Genomic DNA, 5,484 nt, shown 5'->3' with positions numbered 1-5,484 from the left:
CTTGGGTGCTTTCTCTAGCTTCTCCATTGGGGGCCCTGTGTTCCATCTTTTAGATGACTGTGAGCATCCACCACTTCTGTATTCGCCAGGCACTGGCATAGCATCATATGAGACAGCTATACCAGGGTCCCTTCATCAAAATCTTGCTGGCATATGCAATAGTCTGAGTTTGGTGGCTGATTATGGGATGGATCTCCGGGTGGGGTAGTCTCTGGATAATCCATCCTTTCGTCTTAGCTCCAAACTTTGATTTATTTGTTTGTTTGTTTATCTTGGATTTTGAGACAGGGTTTCTCTGTGTAGCCCTGGTTATTCTGAAACTCACTCAGTAGTCCAGGCTGTCTTCCAACTCAGAGATCTTTCTGCCTCAGACTTCCAAGTGCTGGGACTAGAGGCATACATCACTATGCCTGGCTTTATGCTGTGTTTTTAAGTACAGGAGTAACATGTTTAGAAGATGTCATTTTTGAGAAGACACATAATTTTACATCAGTTACTATTTTGGCTGGCTACATCTTGGAACTTTTGAGGGGTCTTATCTTCAGTGATAAGGAGAAACATTTCAAATTTTAAGTATATTCATTATTTTTATTCTTTTTATGCAGACTTTCCCCCCCTTTTTTTTTAACAGTTTCTTCTCCAAAACAGACTCTCCTCTCCCTCTCCATCGCCCCTCTATTTGTGAGTGTGTGTGTATGTATGTGTTTGTTGTGTGTGTATGTATGTATATGTATGTCTGTATAATGTCATATAAATTAATGGACTTTAGTTCTAAGATCAATCATCTATAACAATATGCCTACGGTATTCCTCAAAACCAGAGAATTAGTTATGATGTATGAAATGCATGGAAGGTTTAAAAAATCATACATATATGCATATGATCAGTCTTTCACACACATCCAGGACTCAGAGGACAGGCACTGAGCTTCACCGAGAAGACCTGTTGAGTATAGGATGGCCCTTCATGTTCACTGAGCTCTTTACACCTCGGATTCTTAGTGGTTTCTGTATCAGAGGTCCCCAACCTCATTTGAAAACAGTATTCTCTAATTATAGGCTTTTACTAACTATAACTTTATGATCCCAGCCTCCCAGGAAGAGTAAAAATTAGCATTACCAAATGCTTCAGTGATTCAAACTTAACAAGACTGATCTTAATTTGTGAATTTGCACATTTGAATTTCTCTAGTGATCACAAATTTGTCACTTGCATAGGCAGCCTCAAGTCTTTTTTTTTCTTTTTTCAATTTTTTATTAGATATTTTCTTCATTTACATTCCAAATGCTATACTGAAAGTCCCCTATACCCTTCTCCTGCCCTGCTCCCCTCCCCACCCACTCCCACTTCTTGGCCCTAGTGTTCCCCTGTACCGGGGCATATAAAGTTTGCATGATCAAGGGGCCTCTCTTCCTAATGATGGCCGACTAGGCCATCTTCTTTACATATGCTGCTAGAGACACGAGCTCTGGGGGTACTGGTTAGTTCATATTTTTGTTCCACCTATAGGGTTGCAGACCCCTTCAGCTCCTTGGGTACTTTCTCTTTATGCATGTCTTGAGTGCATTGAAGACAGCCATCTTAAGTGAAATTATCCTATAGTTTGATCTGACATTTTGATGTTGTTCCTGTTGATAGGTACCCTAGAAAATCTCCACCTCCTCCCTTGTTCTTTACGTGAATTGGCTTAGAACATATCACACATTCTACCTCTTCTCTGAATTTCCCTGTGAAGTATCTTAAGGGATAAATGCTTAAACTCAGTACAAGTCCCAGCATGGCTGAGTTTCTGAGTGGGTAATTGTATAGAATCATAAGTTCTTTTCCTTCACACAGACTTTGTGTAGATCTTATGCTTTTTCATTACATTTAATGGAGAAAGAATTTATTTTGTATCTTGATTTGTGAGCATCCTTCCATCTTGTTTGGGAGCACATATACACACAAAGCACACACATCACATTGGGTCAGGATGCAGAGGTGAGAATGCTGCCCCAAGGAAGGTTCTCTCTTTTGTTCCCTTTTAGCCTAGGATGGCCTCTAGCCTATGGATGACACAACTGGTATTCAGGATGAGGACTTTCTCTGTTAGTTCTCACAAGCATACACAGTGAAGAAGCATGCCTTAGCAGTCCCCAGTAGACTACTAAATCCAATCACATTGAGAGTGTTGATTAACTGCCATCTTCTTTAGATGTCCACCCCTGTGTAATTCATAGTCTTACTCACTACCAGAGGCAATCCTGAGTTCCTGCTCTACAATGCACACAAGTATCCTCAACGTAATTATTTTGGAATTGTGTGAGATGAAAATGCAAGGTTCTTTACTAATTATGTTAGGAACAATTTTTTGCATTGGTGTATATGGTTCATGGTTATTGAAAGTTTATTAGATTTAGGTTGTACTACCTGTTCTTTTCCTGTTCCTTCTAGCTACATGCCACCAGAAGACACTTATAACCCAGCCCTGTACAAAGGCATAAGATATCATAGCATGAAGCTCTATCTAATATATGAAGAACAATGGTTTCAATAAATGTGATCTCATCTCTGTGCTTGTTTTAAAGAAACTTGATATCTCCAATTTCAGCAACAAAGCATGATCTACCTCCTTGTCTGAAATAGTTTAGTAGTTCTTATTATCAATTTGAGTTGTGAAGTGGCCCATCTGAAAAGGACCTGCTCTAAAACTAGACTGCACTAAAAACTCAGAGAAAATGAAATTGTTTAATATAAACTCTGAAAATCCATTGTTTCCATCTACCAGGGCAGTGAAGTTCACTTATATGATCTGGGTGACCCATGCATCCAGTTAATATGCTAATTCTATGTGAGGGTGATATTATCAAGTGCTACCAAAGATATGGAACAGCGCACATCATTTCTGAATCAATTATTTGCTTTTATATCATTTATAATTGGAAGTCTTATGAAAAGAAAATTGTCTACATACCGTGATTGTAGTTTTTTTTTATCTCACTCATGGTCCCTGTCAAATGATGAAATAGGAGTGATTTTACTCGCATTATGTAAAAGACCACTAATATTAATTAGGCACTGGCATGGTTAGCTGATGCCCTATTAATTCAATTTTCAAACTATTTAGCATTTTAAGTTTCTTCATCTGAGTTATCAGTTACTTCCAGAACAGTGTTAAGAACTTGCCACTAAGAAACAGGATGCCGTTTTGGGTCTCTCTTGTATTTTTTGATATAAAGTTGTGTGTGTGTGTGTGTGTGTGAATGAGATGTCTATAACTGAATACTCTTTCTTTATTCTTTTATTCATACATTACCACATACAAGATGAAAATTATAGTGTAATAAGTTCACTAGTGTGAATACCTATATTTTAGCTGCTAGGTTAGAGTATCGTAAATTTTTAATTAGATTTAGATTTATTATAAATTCATTATCTATGATCTGGAGGATACTGGTCCATCCTCAAGTATCTATAATCTTTAACATTGCACATACATATATATTTGTGAAATAGCTCCTCAGAGACATGAGAGTATAAATTATTTATATCACTTCCCTTGGCAAATAGAGGCAGAGCTCAGACATAAAATGTTAATTTTCCTCTTAATTTCCTCATCATGTGATGGGAGTATTCCTGTCTCAAAACATGCTTTGAGGTACTTATGCCATCAGAAAATGTGTGGGAATTTTGTTCATTTAACTTCCATGAAATATTCTTATGAGGATTATGCTTTCCAGTGACACTGGATAGATGTTAGGAATTCAACATAGACCACAAAAGGTTTCTACTTTTGTGTGCTATCCTAGGGGAACTTGGGTGGAAAAAAAGAAATTAGAAGGACACTGGATTAAAATATTCTTGGTATTAAGTAGTATGGAGCAACTAGAACAGTTGGAAGTAAACAAGTGTGATCTGTGACAGAATTTCACTGTAAATATTGTCAAGGAAGTACTGGATGAAATGATGACATGTAGATTTGATAGTTGAAAGTGTTAGGACCACAAGATTTCTCAAGAGAAGATGTCTCAGGTAGAGTGAATTACCATTACAAAGGTGGTTTAAGAAAAAAAAAAAGTAGGAGACAGTGAGATCAGTGAGGTGACTCAGAGATTATAGGAATCTACCAATATGCCAGAGTAACTGCGTTGTATGGTAGGACCAACCTTTTGGAATGAGATAATGAATTCCCACAATATGCCCTTTGATTTCCACATATGTACTAAAACAAATACACCCTCATCCCCACAACACACACAGCTATTCTGGGTCTGTGATTGTAGAATGATTATCCTTTATAGCTAACATCCACTTATAAATGAGTAATATCACGTTTGTTGTCTTCTTGACTCTGTATACCTTACTCAGGATGTTTTTTTTTTCTAGTTCCATTCATTTGCTTGAAAATTTCATGATGTTATTTTTTTAAACATCTGAGTAATATTCTATTGTGCAAATGTACGTTAGGATGGAGGGAGAGAATACTTGGAAAGCCAGCTGAAACTGGGGGGAGGCATCTTGTGAAATGAGCTAGAAATATAGAGCAATTGAAACTCTCTGGAATCTGTGACAGGGATCTTGCTTAAAACTCCTAGAAATGGGTAATGTGTGGCCTGGACCACAACCATCTCCTTTAATCAGGCGAGACTTCCAGTGAAGGAATTGTGATAACCCATCCACACATCTCAACCAACAATTTCTCTTGCCTACAGATGTGCTTAGGTAAAGATGGCAAAGAAATTATTGGCTGGTCAAACAAGATTAGAAAGACCAATCAATTCAACTTGAGACCACCGCCATGTGAAGGAGACTAACCTTGACACTACCTAAAGGATCAGGAACCAGAGGCTGGATAAACCAGAAACGCAGGATGGAACCAAACAGGACTGGCAATTTAAAAAGGCAATGAAATGATCCATAATAATATTTTTCTATACTTGTAGACAAGTGCCCAACATAATCATCATGAGAGAATCTATATCCATCAACTGATGGAAACAGATTGAGAGACCCACAACCAAACATTAGGCAAAGCTCAGGGAAAACTAAAGAATGATGGAAGAGGTGATCACAGGAACCAAAAGATCAAGGACACTAAAGAAAGACTACAGAACTAATTATCCTAGACTCAAGGGGGCCCACAGAGACTAATCAACAATCAGGGACCTTATATGGATCTGACCTAGGCCCTCAGCTTACATGCTATGGTTGTTTCCTTGGTGTTCTTGTAGGACTCCTATGAGTGGGAGCAGGAGCTGTCTATGACTCTGTTGCCTGTTTGGGGGATGGATTCTTTTTCTCCTACTGAGTTACTTGGTCAAAGCTTAAGACAATAGGTGGTGCCTAGTCTTTCTATGGCACATTCGGTTGATAATTCATGGGATGATGCATGATAATTCATGCCATTTCTGAAAAGAAAGTGAGCAGGCATGGATGGAGTGGGGAGAGACAGGTAGGGGAAGAGAGGGGGAAAGTGTATTTAAAATGTAATATGTAAGAGAAGA

The 5,484-nt window shown here is 38.1% G+C and overlaps 1 protein-coding gene across 1 annotated transcript in view; it reads left to right on the top strand.

The window, feature by feature from the left end:
* The window catches only part of Dcc (DCC netrin 1 receptor), a 1,075,620-nt gene that overhangs the window by 456,094 nt on the left and 614,042 nt on the right, over positions 1 to 5,484 (top strand). The gene's annotated exons all lie outside the window — the stretch shown is intronic.

This window comes from Mus caroli, chromosome 18 (genome assembly GCF_900094665.2).
Source record: "Mus caroli chromosome 18, CAROLI_EIJ_v1.1, whole genome shotgun sequence".
NCBI classification, from domain to species: Eukaryota; Metazoa; Chordata; class Mammalia; order Rodentia; family Muridae; genus Mus; species Mus caroli.
The sequence above is the reverse complement of the archived record's forward strand: the minus strand, read 5'-3'. Positions and strand labels throughout refer to the sequence as shown.